Raw genomic sequence first — 20465 nt, forward strand, 5'->3', positions numbered from 1 at the left:
CAGTTAACTCTCAAAAAGGCTTCTATCGTTCTTCAGCTTTCGCTTGGCTCCATCGACTGTTAAAATGATTTTTTTAAATCACTAATTATCAAACGTAAATTATCTTTCGAAACTTCACAACAATCTCAAAAAAATGTTTCTAGAGCCGATTCATTTCTTCCACCTTTAATGTAGGAAAGCATTAGTTCTCTTCCGAAACACTTGAAAGAACTAATTTTCAAAGGAGTTGGAAAAGTAATTCAGTAACAAACGACTGCTTGTATTAATAAATTTATGAAATTAATTTATCAGAGCATTACATAGTAATGTCCTAGTGTGAATAATATTGATAAATAAGATAATTGCAACCGAATGTTTATTATCTTATCGCGCGTTGCATTGTTATGGGTATTTTTCTGCGGCAGGACGTTTGTTATGATTTCTTTCATATCTTTAGAAACCGCAAAAAAATAAAATTTTGATAATAAATGCCAAAGCTTCGCTAACAGTCGAAACCTTTGATGAATTTGATAAATATTATGTCCCCATATTTAATATGATTTATTTTCTTTACATTACAAAACAAATTTGAAAAATATCAACTATTTTTGACATTTACCTAAGATGTGTTTTATAGAAATATTTAGTAACACATAGCTTATCTAACAAAATCAATACGAATTGCGACGTCGAAAGTTCCAAAATTATAACGGCACAACGAGATGAGCATAGGAAAGGACATTTTGGATGTATTTTTATTAAATTAACATACCTATCTAACTTAAAAAACCTTCAGTATAATAAAGTATGACGTCTAAACTTTCAAATAAAATTAAATGTATATGTCAATTACGACATTGGTCAAAACAATTTTTGATACGCTGTTGTTCTACTATTTTCCATAGTGCAGCGGCGCGAAGGCAAACAAAGCAAGAAGAAGAAAGAAAAAGAAGGCAAGGCGACACTCAAAAGCAACCACGTTTCATAGAAATTATATAGAAATTCTGCTTTTATTCGCGTTATGGAAGCAACACAATTTTGGTCGAATTCACACTGAAACTTAATAAAACGACGCTCAAGAGTTGTACAAAAATACAACCGCGCCCCGCCGCTCTGTGTTAGGTTGCTAACTCAATGGAATACAGCTTTGCGCCCGCACCGGCCCGCGCCACTCCGTCATCCGGTTTTAATGTGACAGGGTGCATAAGAACTCGAATATTACAAAAATTTCCGGCCCCGCAACGCTCCCACTACCGCCTCTGTGTGGTCAGACATTACAGGTCAGTATATGAAAAGGCTGAGCTGCCAGAGCCGAATTTAGGGTATTTCTGAATATGTTAATTCTTATTATTAGCTTAACACTATTGGCGTTATTGGCTAATCGTTGGGGTAAGCTTGATTAGTGTCGACTCGATAGTTTCCAAGAAAATTGGAGTTTTTATTTAGGTTTACTTAAGTCGAATTTAAAAACAATTTAGATTTGTTTTTTATTATTTTAAGTCCTGTTGTTATAGTGCCCTGTCGAGTATATAACCAGAAATAGAGACGAAAGTTTTCAAACAAATTAAATGACGTCATTCAATCAAAACTATTCTGCCAAATCATTACGGTGACAACTGCGCTCCGAATGGCCAGCCCGAATTCAGAACAATTGACGGGAGTCGTCAATTGTTTCATATCAAATCGACCAGTTTAACTTGAGATTTGCTGTAAATGGACGAAATTGGAAAATTACATATTTAATATTTAATTAATAATTACCGATGAAATGTGATTCCGTTTGTTTTGTAATTAGATGTTTAGCTGTTTTTTCCACATCACCGAATGGAACAGCCCTCCATAGTTAGAGATATTATTATTACAATAAATGCAGAATATTTTTGGAATATACGGAGACGTACACACAGGTCAGTTGTTGACGCTGTTCTTTAAATTAAAAAGCTGCAAAGCTTTTTAATTTGTGATTTAAGTGCAAATGAGAGTTAATATTTAAACGTGTTATTATTATACAAGTATTCTGGTTCGTTTGTGTTATTGTGGTGGGATGTGAGTGAGTGGCGATTTTTTGTGGAGTTTGTTGAATCAGGTGTAATTAAGAAACTGCGGACTATCGAGCATGTATCTAGTACAATTGACTTTTGTAGAGGTATGTAGGTTTTAGGGTTCAGATCTATCATTTTTAAGGCGATATGAAATGTTTTTGGTACCCGTTGACGAAATTATAATGGGCACTAACTTCTGGCCACATCTGTTTGATTTCGTTTGCTAAACGTATGTATTTTTGTATTTTTTCAGTGTGTTTCGGTTTTAGGTTGTTTGTATTGGAAACGGCAATATGTATGAGGTAGGTGGTCTTTGTACATTTTACAGTTAGTGTTACATCAGGTTTGTTGCTGAGGATAGTGCGGTCGGTGATGATGTCTCGATCCCAATACAGACTAACTTTATTATTTTCCAGCACAATTTACGGTTTGTATTTGTAGTAGGATATATATATATATATGTATGATATACGATGTTTATTATTATTATTATTATTGTTATTAGTATTATTAATACCTCCAGTGAACATTACGCCAAATTTATTTTTTGCTAATTTTCTGTTATTTTTGTAAACAGCCATATTCATTTACTAATGTTATGCTCCCCGAATTTTGTGAAAAAAAAACAAAGAACAAAATTCGAAAAACAAGTGATTTTGTGAAAAAATGAAACAAAAGACTAAATAGAAACAAAACATGTAGTTTTGAGAATATATTTGTGTTGACAAAATAGTTGATTGACCTATTTGTGTAAATAATACCTATTACAAACGTTCTTATCTGTAAATATGCAAAGGAATATGACTCATTCCACTTACTTGGTGTTTTCTTGTGTCATAGGGACTAAACACCTACGTAATGACAAGTTAATGCTTACAAACATGTGTAATATACAAGTGTATATAACTATACAGACCAAGACACAGTATGAATCACTTTAATTGTTTATGTAGAGTTCAATCAATTGCTTCACTTCCAATATGTCGTATATCCTTATACATTCTTGTTATTATTATGTTCGTAAAACTTAATGTACTTTAATAACGTCATAATATATTGAATTTCCTCTGAAATCGCAATTACAAATTCCAATTACACTCAAGTTCTCTGTTTCCTATAATTAACACAAAGGACTCTAGGGTCGGTCGGTCTGCCGCGTTCCGGAAGACCTTTTGTTCTGTTAATCGGTTTAATAAAGTAGTTGCTAACGAACTTTCAAAGGATAGGGCGATTAATCTACAAAAATAATAGAGCTGAGGGCTACGACTTGTACTTATTAATCGCGAAGGTTTGAATTCGAATAACTCTACGTAATTATTTTGATGAAACAAATTTTGTGAAGCGCCATCTAGTGTACATTTTCAATACTATTTATAACAGCGCCTTTGCTGGTAATGTGGCTATAATATTTACTTGGTGCTGTTCGTGACTCTTTAGGATAGAAGCAAAAAGTTCGTTGGTGTACTGTTAGATGGCACCACACGCAAAGTTCTCAACTTCTTTACTAGATGGCGCTTGTTGTGTAGTGAAAAATTTTAGCTAAAGAATTAGTGTGCACCATGTGCACGTTTAAAATTTAAGATTTTGTACGTTTATATACTTTAATAAAATACATATAAAATAATATAGTTTAACTCTCTTCATAGGTAAGCAAGAGTGATAGCAAAACACTTAGGCTTTGGTGAGCACGCTGTATTTAAATTCGTGTAGGTAAATATTTAGATGTTAGTGTGTTTACAAAATTGAATTAAATTCCATGCAGGTCATTCATGTCGCGTTGTTCTCCAGGGGTATTTTCATACTCTAAGATAACGCTTGAAAACTTTAAGAGCCAGACAGACTGCAGCCTTTCTATCAGTCGACAATTCCGTTGACTTTCTTAATCAGTATGAAGACGTGTGCAATTGCTTAAATTATAGTGATCCAGTGACGTAACGGCCGATACATAATTTTCACGGGCTACTTGATTGCCTTGAAACTGAACTTAGCGAAGTACTGACTGATTGCTAAATCAGTAATGGCGCTTTTCTACACGCGCGCGTAATTATGCCGGTTGTTTAGTCTGCTAATTAACTAAAAACTCTCTTCTTGATCTTTTTCCATCATTGTATAAAAGCAGAAAAGAAAAAAAATTCATTATAATTTTCATAGCGCAATTCAAGATTAGCTACCAAGTGGCATGTAGAAAGCGCTAGTGAACTTGAACAATAATAATAGTGCATTGTTCACTGGTTCTTGAACCTGAGTCCTTGATCCCAGTCGACTGTGCCATTGCCGGGATATACCATCTCTCTCATTTAAGAATTCAAAATTAATCTTTCAGGCCAAAATATTGCCTGGTCTCGAACTAGGGAAGTTCCTGTACTATGCTTATAGTAATGGAATTTACTCGGGGGCACTTCCCAGAACACCTAGACCTGAAATGATTAAGAACAGTTTATTTCTTAAGAGCCTCACCTCACCTCGAATTCAAATTTTTCCCGTACTAATAAGGTTCGTTTTGCTTGCGTAAAGCAGCAGGGACACTGGCTGTAATTCGGATTTTTTTTTGCATTTAACAAACGAAATTAAAACCATTTGAAAAATATGCATCGTATGTTATACGTATCCTATTTAGTTCAGTTGGTATAAAAAAAAAACATTGGTATATATAGAGTACCAATTGAATACGGCGGTTTCCTTGTAAATTTCAAGTTAAGTTTGCGTTTTTGTTATATCGTGAAAATTTTTAGGAACCGTGTTTTCACACCGTGTGGTAATCAGAGTGTATCCTAAATTTTACTATATATTTTTTCTAAAATTATTGACTCAACCCTTTCGCTGTTATGCGGAATAAACCAAAGCCATTTGAGGTTATATAGTCTTCATTGGTCTTACCGGGAATGGCTGGGCCCATGTCTATTAATATTTACTAAATACCAACAAATTTCTTTTAAAAAATATTTCTTACAAAACTCGGAGTATCAATTCAATTCTTTATTGCATTTACCACAATGTTACATAGGATAGAAAAGGCTTATTATAGCTAAGTTAACAGCGCATTATTGACCCTGTAGGGCACTGCAAATTATAGAGAGAGACAGGATTTACTCTTTACAATAATATTTGCAATTTAGGAAAGTTGTTTTGTCTTATGTTTTACATAAGTTCATATATATACAATTACAAATTAAATATTAAATAATCCCTGCACACAGTACTAAAAAACCGGCCTCAAACGTTCGTGGATTTTTTTTTGCCAAGGATAGTGAGCGAAACTAGATTCATCTCCTGGTCGTCACCCTTAGAGATGGAATATTTTCTTCAAATTTAAACGGGACTACTACTGAGGTACCTTCTTCCCAACAAAAAGATCAAAATTGGTTCAGAAATGGTGGAGCTATCGCGTAACATACATAAATAAAGCATACAGTGGAATTCTACCTCCTTTTTTGAAATCGGTTAAGAAAGCATGTTCTTTTGATTAAGATTGATTTTATTATCTATTTACTAAATAGTACTTATTTAGAAAATAAATAAAATGTGATTTTCATTTTCAATTGAATGTAATTTATTTTTGCTTTCGCATATTTGTAACTTATATCAATATCTTTTTATTTATGTATTTGTGTTAACTGTAATAATGTTAACTGTAATTTTTATCTTTCTGATTACACTTTTTAGACTGAATTCCAGGAATGGTTATCAGGTATGAACGCGAGTTCTGAGCTAAATTTGATAATTTTTTGTTGCAAACTTTACAATCATATTTGTTCTTGCCTCCCTTGATCGAAGGCGTTGTATTTTCAACACGTGCAAAACAGTTTCTGTTCTGATCACTATAAATCAAGAGTTATTATAAAAGGGCTTGTTCGAGTGGCCGTATTGTGCGTCATGGATGTTATGCCATTCATTACAGGCCATTAAACGCATTATAATACGCTTACAAACATAAAAAGAGCTGTCACCCCTCCCGGTTCAGTTCTACATTACGAATGTTAAAGATTCGAGTAATGGCAATCCATGGGTCAAGTGTAAATGGACGGGTTACCTCAAAAAGCTTTGTTTGGGCGCGATGCGACAAGCCATTGATATCTGATAATAAATGGCGAGTGTTGATAGAAAACCGTAACAATGACGGTCCGGGGTGATACCTAATCGAGGTTCCTCGATAGCGCCTTTCGTGTGAAAACTAACGACACTGAACGCCTTGCATTCAGGAGAAAAATATATATGAAGTTCGTAATCTGATGATAGTCAAAGTCAAAGTCAAAGATTATTTATTCCATAGGTAAAATAAATTTACACTTGAAAACGTCACAGTTAAGCTACTGCTTGTTCACTACGCTGACCTCCCTGAGAAGAACGAGCAAGAAACTCTAGGGATTGCTCTTTTCAAATAAACTTAAATGCTATGGAATACACTTTGAATCAAATTTGTGTGGATTCTGGAGCCATGTCGTCTTTCCATACATCTTTATCTAACACGTAGTCTTCAACTTTGTAATATGATTTTTCGATCAAAATATTTTTAATGTAGTTTTTAAACTTAGGAATTGATAAACTTAATATATGCTCCGGAATCTTATTGTAAAAACGTATACAGTTCCCCATAAAAGAGTTGTTTACCTTGGTTAAACGAAATCGTGGTACCATGAGTTTGGACTTAGCTCTAAGGTTAATATTATGGATATCTTCTATCTTATTGAAATTATGTATATGTTTACGGGCATATAAAATATTTGAGTAAATGTACTGTGATGCCACAGTCATGATACCAGTCTCCTTAAACTTTTCTCTGAGAGATACCCGAGAACCTAGACGGTACACAGAACGAATCGCTCGTTTTTGCAATACAAATATGGTTTGAATATCTGCCGCTTTACCCCACATGAGAATCCCGTAGGACATTATACTATGGAAGTAACTAAAGTAAACGTACGATAGTTCTAGACTTGGGAGTAGATAAAGACACTGAATTAACTTTTTGTAATCACATTGTAAATGTTTGCAAGAAAGCTTACAGAAGGTAGCAGTAGAGGTCCTTGTGAAAGAGTTCGTCCGGGGTACTACTGCCATTTTACCTATTTTTGCCATCAAGCAGTAATGTCAGCATTACATCATAGTAGCATCAAGTCATATTTCAAGGTGACGGGCCTGCAGTGCCCTTTCAGCGGCATTGCAACTGTTATGGACAGGCATGACGCTTACCACCACCGTCACTTAGTTTCATAAAAAAAAAGGTTGAGTTTCTACTACTCAGAGCGGAGAATTTTAACAACACCAAAGCTAGCTAGCATGCGCGCTCTACAGTGCTCTGGTAAGAAGTACATTGAGTAAGTTTGTACCTAATGTTTGTACCTAAACTTATATGTAGTTTACCCCTAATACTTTTTAATGTACCCAACGTTGTTCGTTCTAGATATGAAGGCTAGTTACATATATTTTTGTATTGATACAGGGTAAACAGAAAAAACGGAGCTAAGTGACAAAATATTTTTTTGAGATACATATTATCATAAAAAACCATAACCCAGTGTTAGGATATTGAAATTGTTTAATGATACTCCAGCGTTAGGGTAAATCCGATAAGTCGAACACGTTAACTAATTTTAACTGTTTTTAAAAGAGAATTTTAATATTTAAAAAAAACGGATATTTGACCATTTGTCACTTTGCCGCGTTTCAGTTAATGGACGGTAGTACTGTCAAGTATACGGGGCGGAGGTGGCGGCCGTTGCTGCCAGAGTCATCGCGCGCGCGGACTCTGCTGGCCCGAGGACCGTTCACGCGCGTCCTCGCTACTCCAAATCGAATAGCTGATACAATTGACTTACTTTTATTCCATTGCATTCTGGTGCATTCAAAAGGGTTGCCACTATATGGTATGTTTCTTAAATAATTTTATTTAGGTGCCTTCTCTAACGAATTACGTTTTGCCTGTGATGTAAGTAAGGCGCACTATAAGTTTTCCGGAATTAACAAGAAAAAAATACTATAAATGGTCAGAAATGAATTTATTGTTTCTCAAAATGTTCTCCGTTAGCGATAATGCACTTTTTCATACGAATGAACCAATTTTGAAAACATTTATATAGAGAAACTTCTCTGAAACATATTTTTCGTACTCTTCGACAGCCTCTTCAAGTGATGAAAATCGTTGACCGCGTAACTGATTCTTAATTTTTGCAATTCAATTCAATGCAATGCAATGCAATGAAATGCAATGCAATGAAATGCAATGCAATGCAATGGAATGGAATGCAGTGCAATGCAATGGAACGCAATGCAATAGAAAATATACAAAATAAACTAAATAAAATATCACCAGCACTCTAACCCTTCCAAACCGGAATGCAGTAATGCTAACATTACTGCTTGGCGGCAGAAATATATAAGGTACTTCCCTGGACGAACTCTTTCACAAGGAGCTCTACTGCTATTACACTATCCAAAACAACGAAAGTAAAGTAGTAAAAATACAACTTTTTAAAATTATTATGCGAGAGACATTATAAGGTGAGATTGAGCATTAGAACCCGTACTAGTTTTATTATAAAACTGTGTGACAGACGCTACGTCTACCAAAGGATTTACTTTACAAATACTATTATAATGGCAAACGTTTTACATAATACAAGTAATTCAAGCCAATGCATGACAGAGAAAAAAAAAAGAAAGAACAACGGTTTTGAAACTATGTGTGTATGGACTCTAAAGCTGAATTTAGACACAACTTCGTTTGACAACATTTTAAGTTTAGAACATCGAACTTCGACAATACGCTACTCCTGCAAACAAAAGTGTTTTAGAACCGGGAAGGCTTCAACTTCGTCGATAGTACTTTAGGTATCTAGGTATCAATTCATATTTTTATAAAAGTCGACATTCAACTGAAGATGCATTTTTTCGACGAGGTTAACCATTACACACCGAAGTAAAGGCAAGGGATGAAGACTATAAAAATGTGAATAAGACGTCACTTTTTTTACCATCCCCATTCCGCGAAAACATCTGCTATAAAACCTATACTTTCATTCACCGAGAAGATTAATAGTCCAATAGCAAACAGTCTTTTAGAACTCCTATTTCTGTTTAACAGAAAATTTTATGGCGTGGAAATAACAATTTGCTGTTTGGCTTACGTATTGTGCTGCATAGAGGGCGTGACCGCCGTAGTCCGGCAAAACTTAATCGAGAAATATTGTGAGATTTACTATCCAAATATTTACTTACGGAGAATATTTTTATGCATTCCTAATGTTGAATGAAACGTCGACATTCATTCTTAATGTGTTCGGTCGTGTAAATCTTATTGTTGCCTGTCGTAAAAAGCTACAGTGATTTATTGAGACCATGTGTTATGGTAGTAACCATGATTACTTTAATTTCGGAATACTTATGCCACAAATTCGCACCGGTGTGGTGCGTTCAGGTGCGTGGATGTATCCAATACATGAAAAAACAATAAATATTCTTACTCAATTTTAGATTGGATAAAACAGTTTTAATTTCAATATCAAAACCTGAAAACTCGACATTACTATTATGTTTTCCCCAATTTATTTTGGTGCAAATTATAGTAAAAATTTGAACTATGCAACAACGAGTATCGAATAATACACTTAAGTAGTAATAATACAGGCTAAAAGAGCTTAAATATATATATAAAAATTAAGCACACTTTTTAACTAAAAACGAATAGTTAAATGCGTAAAAAAATTTGTACATAACACTAAAGAAAAAAAAACCATAATTAACCGGGATTTGAACTCACGACCGCAGCATCATTCCTACTAAATAGTTTGTTGCGGATGATTAGCTTCAATCTATCAATGAGATATCAAATATATCCATACCACAAAACGTAATGTTCTAAACCTTATTCAATGAGATATTAGGAATTTTATATAATAAAGACTCATAAAACTGAATGTTTACTTATCTTTTTTTATCTTTATTAAGTTTGTTTACAAAGTTAGCAAAAAGACGCCTAGTGGCAAGAAATAGATACCGAAGCATTCAATATATTAATGCAAAGATTACATAAGAACTGGAACACACTTGTATTCCAGCCGTCACAGCGAAGATTAAGTCATCGTGCCTACCCTCAGTTTAACCAAACAGTTTGCACAACACACGTCTTTATCGTTTTAAAAAAGTTTGCTCTTTTTATTCCTTTCTTAACAAATAAAGATCCCTTTTGGCCGCGGATTCCACAAAGCAAAAAGGCAGATGTCCAAATTTTATCTCACTTTTTCGTAGCTACTTAAGTTTGGATAAAAAGTTTAGAGATTTAAAGTTATTCATTGGGTACAACACCTACGTAACGAGAAGTATTGTACCGCTTTGTGTCATATTGTGAAGTATTATGTTGTATTGTGCAATGTTAGACAAAGACGGGATAAATGTGACGTAAAATCTGTTCAGGAATAATCCACTTAGAGGCATGTCGCCCCTTTTTGTCCAGAACAGAGGTGCGCATGGTTCATTTGGCGATGAGGAGTTGGATAAAAAACTGACGCTGCGGGGCACCTTGTGTGCAAACAGAAGGCTCCGAGGGGCGCTTATTGACTACTATATAAGTCTTGAATGATAATAGTCACGGCAAACAGGGACAGATGGAGTTGTCTATGGTTAAGAAGCAGCATGTATTTGCATATCGATGATATAATGGCCGTTTGCCAAAGATATGAAATTATAAAGATATAGTAGAAATGGAATGTCTTGCGTAATTTTGCAAGGCTTCAACTTTATCGTACGTCTTGACGTCTTTATTTTTCTATAAACAAATTAAGTTTATTTCACGCATTTCTAAAGCACTTAAAAACCTTTTAATACGTTATATTCCAGACACCTTCTAATTGAATGGGACCCGGCTTACTCCGACATTTAACCGGACCATTCATAAGCCGAGCGACCGAAGCTAATCCACACTCTGGCCATAACACTGAATAGAATGTCACCGGTACCTATTCCCGGTATGTGGACTACATATCGGTCTAAAGGCCGGACCACAAAGTTCCCTAGCCATTGAAACCTCCTACAATAGTTTTTGTCACCTCAACCGAACAAGCGTGAGTTAATATCTTGTTCAATTTTGATTTATGCCCTTCCCTCGCTACTCGCAACTTCCTTTGTTGACAGTACGGACTTATGAAAAATTGTGCGAACACTTCTATAGGAATTTCACGGTCTTTTCAAATAGATTGTGGGCACTTATAAGCTATTAAGAAGTTCGATGATAAATGACATGTTGTAGTACTTGTGCTCATGTGCCCTTTATGTCAGTAGTTGATTAACGATCCTGTCGTATCACTAAAAACTTTTGTCGAAGAATTTTTGCGTGATTCAGCAGCATGAGGCCTAATTTATAAATCGAAAAACCGACAAATATGGCTTAAAAAACTTTCATGTCTCTGCAGTGACCGATCCCATATTAAATAGGATAAATACTTTCTTTAAATTGACAGAAAAAGTGAACCTCCCAAAAACTTGGACTAAATGTCTCGTGTAACAAATCCGATACAAATCTATCTCCACCAATAAGTCGCACAAGTTTACGCCGCGCGGCATATCAGTTTTCCCGAGTTTAGCCAATAAAGGGTAACCCCTGATCCGTTAAGTAAAGAGAAAAAAGAAAGGCTGGGCCCGCGAGGCGACGTGCCGAGTAAATCACGGGTAAGCCTGCCGCCCGCCGGCTACGGTAAGCCCCGTAACCCCTTTAAGTTCACCAACGATCCCTGGATCTACTCAATAAACGGGAATCTGCTGACTTTTTCCGAAGCGCATTACATATTTTCGATCTATCGGGTTATGTGGAAAGCTACAGAATCACTATCAAGGTGGTTACGACTGTAGTTAGGACATTGTAGTAACACTTGTTGTCTCTAATGGGCTTACGAAATTCGCACTCCTTTGATGACCTCGCTCGGTGGCCCAATGATTTGCTCTGTGGGCGCTCGATGAGGAGGTCTCGGGTTCGATTTCCGGTAGAACCAACTTGAGAAAATACCTTTTCTAAATTGGTTCTTGGGTGAGTGTTCTGGGTAGTGCATCGGAGTGATTCGTTGCTTCGGTACTCATAGGCTGATAGTACCTATACAGGGTGTAATCGTTAATCGTGCCCTGGCAATTATTCCATAAATATAAGAGACATTATTTATAAATATAATAATAATATATTATTACTTTCGACATCGAGAGTACATTACCTAATGAGTAAATCGACATCAATAACTTTTTAAATAAATTTAGAAATATCCAAATTTTAACATTAAACGCTCCCACACATTTAACATGACATTCGTATAGTTTTAACTAGTTCTTAGTAACTTTAGTTCTAACTAGGGATAGTTTGAAACAATTCGATTGGTATAACTATCTGGCACATAATTATAATTATTTATTACTCCTGGTTAAATATAATAATAACAACGCACACACCCAACATAGCCCCGCACTAGGGAATAGCCTGTGTCGCGGGTGCCATGGACACACACCTAGACAACTACAAATTACACCCAAACTCACGAGAGAAATAAATGTAGGCCATACAAATATTTCTCCCGGCCAGGGAATCGAACCTGAGACCTCTGCGTGACAGTCCGGCATGGTAGCCGTTCGGCCACGAAGGCAGTTATAATATATACCCAAGCCAGTGTAGGTACAAACAATTGGCGTAAAAAATATGGTACGTTTCTTTGGTCTCAAGTTAGAATTAATGGTTATCACAAAAGATCGATTGCTGGTGGCAGAAATGAATTACTGCACAAGCTCTGCTCTGTATAAGCCACCCATACGATGATATGATGAAATTATGATGCTGATGACGATATCTGTGAAATTACAGGCACATGGGATTTGTCAACTTATTCTGAGTGACGGGCACAGTATTAGTGCCCCTCAAATCTTTGCAATTTAAAGCTCTGCGTGGCATTGTAACTGTTATGGACAGGCGTGTAGCTTACCATCAGGCGCAAGCCTAGTTCGTCCCGTCACTTGAAGTTATTAAGACAAAAAAATTATAACAGTTGTTGTTATACTGGTCTTCTCCTTATCGTATCGATGGAATGCACTTATAATGCCTACCATCGTGGTAAAAGGATTTGCTAATTGGACGTAGTTAAACAAAAACGATCCAATCACCTTCTAGATATGGCAGTTTGCAGTTGAAAAATGTTTCTCTCTCTTGTCGTATGTTCAAAACTTATAATGTCACGTAACTCCAGAGAGATTTATTTATGTTCATATGTTTGACTTTATTAGACTAAGAGGTTAGAATTTAGGAACCGGTTGGTGCATACCGTATAACTCATTTTGATAATTTTGTTGATTGGATCCTTTTTGCTTAACTACGTCCAATTGTTGTATGGTACTTCTCGACTCTTGTCCAAGGTGATGTTCTCTATATAAGTAACTTTTCAGGAATTGCAAGTGAATGATCTTTACTTCCAGTTGCACGAAGACTTAGTAGAGGTAGAGCTCTTGTGAAAAAGTTCGTCCAGGGAAGTAATGCTTGCTTACCTAATTCTGCCGCCAAGCAGTAATTTGAGCTTTACTGCGTTTCGGGTTTGAAGGGTAAGGCTGCCGGTGAAATTATAAGCACATGAAACTTTTCAACTTATGTCTAAGGGTGACGGGTGCAGTGGCAGTGCCTCAGTGGCGATTTAAAGCTCCGAGTGACACAGCAACTGTTATGAACAGGCGCAACTGTTACCACCAGGTATCATATATAAAAAAACGACTTTTAGTAGCATTAGAGCTCCTTGTGAAAGAGTTCGTCCAGGGTAGTACTGCCATCTTACCTATTTCTGTCGCCAAGCAATAATGTAAAGTAAGTAAGTAAAGTATTTATTGCTTCCATGTGTTACATAGGTCTTAAAATTTATATATAGTGTCAACATGACCCTGTTAGGGCGCCGCAATTAAAAGTATAATAAGAAAATAAAAATAAAACATAAATGAAACATAATAAGAAGTTAACAATTTTTTAAGACAACTTATATAACTAACAAAATGTAAAAACTAGTAATTAAAACATTAATTGAAAAGGTATTATATTAATTAATTATACTTCAAAAAACTCTTTTAAACTATAATAACATTTTTTTATCAAATGTGCTCTAAGCTGTTTATTAAATAAATAATGAGATGAGAAATCAATATGAGCATTGCTGCCTTTAGGTTTTGAAGGGCAAGGGTGCTGGTGAAATTACAGGCACATTGGACTTGTTAACTTATGCCTCAAGGTGACGGGCGCAGTGGCGGTGCCCTTCAGATCTTTGCGATTTAAAGCTCTGAGCGACATTGCAACTGTTGACTGCCAACAGACTCTTACCACTAGGCGCAGCAGACTTGTTCCTCCCGTTATTGGTGTTATATATAACAAAAAGACTTTTCAGATGGTAAAGCACAAAGAATGCATATCGAGTTCTTAGATTTTCGCGATTGTTACACATGGGAAATGAAACTATTTTTCCGGATTTAAATCGCGTATATAGTTGCGTGTACAGTCTTCAATTTAGACATAACTGGTGGAAGACTGTACCACCTCACTCAACCGTGACCATGGTACCTGTAAAGGGCCCGAAACGTCGGTTTGTTTAAAAAACAAATATACGCCATTTAAATCCGGAAGAATAGTTTCATTTCCATTGACTTACAATTATATGGACGTCGGGTCCGCGCTAAAAAGTGTCCGCACTTGTAAGGCGCTAAAATCGTATACAGAGCGCCAAACTCCGCTTTAGTCTTCATTTGTTCGACTGACAGCGCGATACTGCGATGACATTACAATTTAAATTTCGAATAGGTTGACTTGGGACATTTTTTTCGTGGTTTTTGTATTAGACCCGTCGTCCATTTATTTGTAAGTCAATGTTCATTTCCTAAACAAAATACAACCAAACAATTGCTTTACGATATTTGAGAATATTATCAAAAACATAAAAACGATGTCGTATGTAACTACAAATTTTGCAGTAATCTACTAAATTAGATTTGTAACTTAACATTAGAACATTATACATGTAATCGAGCTTAGAAACCCCGCTGTAAAATTTCGTCTGCTTCGTGTTCCAATTTCCTTGGGTATGCGATATTGTACCAACAATAGCAAAATTACGCGCACAGCGGCTGTGACTGACCCGACCAAACTACTTCGGAACACCCTTTACACAAATTGATTTTAAATGGCGATTTATTTCCGCCTCATATCGCCGATCCGATCTTCGTATGAGTTTTACGGCGCGAGCGGCTTTACCCTGGGTTAAGGAAGTCGAAGTTATAAAACGGTTTATTTCTTTTCAGGGCGATGCGTAAGCGCCCCTAATTATATCGGATTAAAGCCCACCAAATGTACCTCTCATTGTGCAATAGCCATCACTGAATGAGTACTTATATATACATGTACAATTAGTACATTGAATTCTTTGTTCATAGAAAATAACTCTAGCAAATTGTTTTGTGTCAAATTCATAATAACTGTATAACTGTAACTCAACATTTTTGTGCAATGCTGTTCATAATGGGTGTTTGAAATAAAAGTCGTACTCAGACAGAATTTCACCCTTTTGCAAATTTGTGCAAATTACTTTATGAGCGAGCTTTCAATGGAGTTTGACGTTTTTTGTCGACGTCGTATACAACTGCAGTGAGTTTTTTAAAGCAAGTTTGCCCGCGCTCGTATCGGCTTTTGATTTTATGGCCCCGTAGTGGAAAGCGGCCCTAAACCGTCAGCTAATAGAAATAAATAGTAACCCTTCGGTGGCGGCGCGTTTGCTGGCGAAAGGTTTACTTTTATTGCCAGTGACTCTCTTTTACTGACTACCCCTTCATAATTGCGAGGGTTGAGCGAGAATAATAGGAAATAGATATTAGCAAGTTTTTTGCGCGAAACTCTTTTATGTGTATTAGCAAATTGCGAAATTTTTGCAAATAAAGATGTAACTGTAAAATAACACTTAACAATTGCGTAGACAATAAAAGAAAAAAATACTTAATGTAAATTTTACGATGTGAAGTTCGCAATTGATTTGTTGTAGGCGAACAGACGAGTCGCTGACTTATGAGAGAAGTAGGTACAGAAGTGTGCGGCTGATAAAAGGCGATTGTGCTAATAAATTCATCGCGCAGCGGGGCTCGAACCCGCTGGAACGGCGATCCAAGGCAAATGATAATAGCCACTGATACTTTTTTGCATTAATGGTTGCTTCCAGATTGAGACATTTTCGACCGCAAAGGCCGAGTAGCGGGGGGCGCGGCCGACTGACGCACTTTTTTCTAACTTTTTTCATTTTCTCAGTAAGTTGTCAATTGTCACAAAATATCGTGACATGAGTAATGTCACGGTAGTTGGAATACATGCGAATTGTCGGTGAGAAAGTGGAATAACAAAGGCTCAGTTGGATTTTGTGGTTGTCATTTGACAAAGGTAAAGACGACAAGTGTGTTTACCTGCTTGACTGGTTTCGATCTGAAAATTATTATTGTAGTTAATTATTATATTAGATTGAATAAAAAAAAAATTGGATTAAATTGGAATTGAAGGAAGGAAGCATTGACAAAATATTCACTATTCACTCTATTTTTGGCACGGGAACTTTATCCGAAAGTGCAATTCTTTATCCTGAATTGACTTCACTTAGATATGATGACCCATGGAAAACGAGCCTATAAAATATATTGATCTAATGACTTGGCCTGTACGATTTTAAACTTTTACCTTTGCAGAAAGAATTAAAAAACAACAGTCAAAAGAAAGTGTGTGCCTTTCAGACGTGAAAAAAAATGGCGGGTATTTGTAGTTACAGTGTTTACGCAAATAAATTTTTGGTTTTAGTATTATCACGAGTTTCTTATTTATTTGTTACCAGTTAAAGTTGATGGCATAATATGATGGAATAAATAAATAAGAATTATTTAGCCGTCATCATGGGACATGTTAAGAGCATAAATACACGTGATTTAGATCAGAAAAATAATTTCATTTCGAAATTGTCTGTGTTATCGAATAAAGAAATTACGGGTTGCATTTTTAGTTAATTATTAGTTGTAATGAATTACTTGCCCTTTGTCTGTTCCAGCGCTGGGACACAAGTCTTATAATCATAGAACATTATCATTAGATTTTACGAGCATCGGAAGGTATAGTTCCCGGCCCACCTTCGAGCTGTTACAGGTACCTTCGTTCGAGCTAAAGAGCAGCAAACACTATGAGGTAAACACAAAAAGATAATTAAGGCAATCGCACTATTTCCAAAATAATCGCCTGTTAAATACAGGACGAAATTAGTGCGACGAATTGATGGCACATGATTGGTTTACATGGAGTCACGTGTGACTGAAAGGATAAAGCTGGGATTTCACTAACCGAGTATCGCTCGGCCTGCGTCCACTCGTATGACTACTCGGACGCTAGTCGTAGGGTGTTAAAGTGATCCGAGCGCACGCGGACGTCGGCATCTGATCAGAGTGGACTCGGATACGGTTTTATTCTTTCAAGTATACTCGGATCGTATTATGAAAACAAAATGGCGTCAACTAAAAAAAGGTTGCATGAACAGGACAATATGAGGTTTTAAACGTATTTAATTCCTCTTCCACTTGACGAATAAAATTGTTTAAAGCAACTGGTTAGTGACGTTTTAAAATTAATTTTCTGGTTAAAATTTTTCTCTTTATGAGTTTGTATTTCGGCCATTAACATAAATCTGCTGAATTCCTAAACCTCGCACTAGCAGATCAGTTGTCGTCATCTTGTTTGTTCAAGGTGACAAATGCTACTTGAACGATTATGACCTTGTAAGGTGTAAACCGAAACCCGAGTGGACTTCTATACGATCTAGCTCGTACGAGCGCACTCGGTCCGAGAGCTCTCGTAAAGTGAAAACCCGTCTAAAAAAGCTACATCAGGCCAGATTCTGTGAAGAAATTTCGTGTTACATATATATGTCGATCTCGGTGGCCTGACGGTTTGCCTTATGTGCGCTAGATGAGCAAGTCCTAGGTTCGTTTCCCGGAAGGATCTATTTAGGAAACGAGCTTTATTACTAAATTAGCACTGGTCTGGGTAGTGCCCAGATAAATTTACGTTGCTCTGGTGCTATTAGTGTAAAGTGATTTCCCTATAATGAATTAATGATTTGAGAGACACGGATTTAAGACCTGGTAATTAATTGGGTTGAATGTCTGGCACACTATTATTATATTATTATATGCGTAAGAGAGACGAACTAAATTTTGTATTTTCCATAGGTCAAAGACACTTGTGTATTCTGTGTAACTGTAGATACATGATTTTCAGAAAGTAATAAAGTTCCACAAAAATTGTTCACCATGTAAACCTTTCCGAAAACATAATAAGGGCGTATACTCATTGGGCGCTCAACACTCGTGTGCCGCCACGCCGTTCGTCACGATAGAAAGTAGCGTGTCCTCGTAAAATTTTATCGCCTCTAATGGCCGTTCGCTCTGATTTGCGGGCCTCACTGCCCGGTGAACAAACCTCACTAAGTGTCAAAGATTTTGGGAGATATTTAAACGGAACTACGCAGAAGGCAAGCCTTGAGTTCCTTACACATTATTCTAGCGCAGATCTGCCATAAGATTTAGTGCTCCAACAGTTTTTTTTGGCGACGGCACGAACAAGTAATTGAAATAGAGAGATTTAAAATTTTGGTTGCTACAATTTACAGCGCAACTATTTCAACAAATACAAAAATTTTTCTTTAAGTATTCATTTATTTGAATAAATATGATCAAATATGAATGCGTTGACAAATGGACTGATGAGCACGTTACAAGAGACGTTAATATTTACTGAAAGCGGGACAGCTAATGGAAATGAATTGCATAGTGCAACGTCCGAAAAAAACTCCCATGCGGTAAGGTGGAAATAATCATTCATAGAGAATATTTTTGTTACACAAAATACATTGTTCGTAATATTTATAGTCAAAAGATCATTTGTTGAAATGGAGCCAAATTTCCTGCCCGAGCTTTCAACGGAATTTCACAAAAAGCGTCATAAATTGGCAAATAATCCCCCGCATAACGTAACCTTTGTTTGGCCACACGTGCTTTTAATATCTGGCTCGTATCGCGCTGCAACAATGCTCGGATTTAGTCTTTGTGCACCACGCGTTAAGTAAACACTCGTAAAAACTTCCGATTCTTCGCGAAAACTGACAAATATGTGTATTAATAAATTTTATCAAACGATGATCGGACAATAGACGAGCGATTCGGTTGTAGAATCGACAATCGCCGTGTCGAATACGTCATGATACTCGCGCTTTGTTTGCCGTATGAATGCCGTGAGAAGGAAGCTCTTCCGGCTGCTACATGTACCCGGCCGTGCTTCGGGCTATATCTTGCCATCGATATCCTGCATCGCGTTTTTTTCGCGCGATATTGTTCTCGGCGCTCATTCAGAAGAATAGAATTACGAAAACAGTTTTACAAACATACGATCAGGTTGCCTGAGGATAATTTTGTTAAAAAACTTTGTTAAGAATCTTGACACGGTTTATACGCTCATGATATCCGGTCGACATTTTTTTTTAATTTTAAAATTTGTTACAGTTACAAGCAAGAATGACGATAATAATAAATTGTTTATTTGTTAGTACAATATACTGCAATGTTATTTATCAATTTTAGTAGCAACCTTACCTATTTCTGCCGCCAAGCAGTATTTTGAGCATTACTGTATTCCGGGTTTAGAAGGATAAGAGTGCTGGTGAAATTACAGGCACATGGGACTTGTCAAAATATGTCTCAGGGTGTCGGGCGCAGTGACAGTACCCCTCAGATCTTTGTGATTTAAAGCTCTGTATGTCACTGCAACAGTTATGGACAAGCGTGTCGCTTATCATCAGGCGCACGACTTGTTCGTCCCGTCGCTTAGTTATTATAAAATAAAATACAATGATTGATGAATGAACGCAATAAAAGTATTAACTAAACTATGGCATACATAATTGAGAGACGTTGGTGCATAATCTAGGCTCACGTCTGTATTTCGGGTCACCAGGACTGCACCCCTCGAAAAAATTTACTTTATGGGTAATATTCGACAGGAGTGTCGCTCACCACCAGACCCACGACTTCTTCGTACCGTCGATCAGAACAAGTCTGCAGTCTGCGAGCATGTTGTGGATAAACCTACACATTCAATGAAGTTTCACAAATCCCAGGTCCTTGTAAAAGAAGTCCGTTATCTACCCAGGATGTTGCGAGAGGCCATTGAAATTAAAAAAACATCCTAATTTCGACAGGGAAGATGGTTTCTCCGTACCACCAGTTTGGGATCCAGTATTTCCCCTGATGAAAAATCCCAAACAGACATAAGCTGCAGTACTGATTAATATGTTTTAATTTATCCTAATTTTCATTATTACTTAATTAATAATAAATTTAACTTAATAAAAATCCACATAGTTTCAATAAAATAATTTGTAA

General features: G+C 36.4%; 1 long non-coding RNA gene across 1 annotated transcript; it reads left to right on the plus strand.

Moving 5' to 3' along the window:
• The first annotated feature begins 16235 nt into the window (after nt 1-16235).
• On the plus strand, nt 16236-20098 carry LOC113231265. The gene is made up of 3 exons (XR_003310549.1): nt 16236-16304; nt 17087-17220; nt 20084-20098. It is a non-coding gene; the product is annotated as an uncharacterized LOC113231265 (long non-coding RNA).
• The last annotated feature ends 367 nt before the right edge of the window (nt 20099-20465 follow it).

Source organism: Hyposmocoma kahamanoa, unplaced genomic scaffold, assembly GCF_003589595.1.
Source record: "Hyposmocoma kahamanoa isolate Upper Pololo Valley unplaced genomic scaffold, ASM358959v1 65, whole genome shotgun sequence".
NCBI classification, from domain to species: domain Eukaryota; kingdom Metazoa; phylum Arthropoda; class Insecta; order Lepidoptera; family Cosmopterigidae; genus Hyposmocoma; species Hyposmocoma kahamanoa.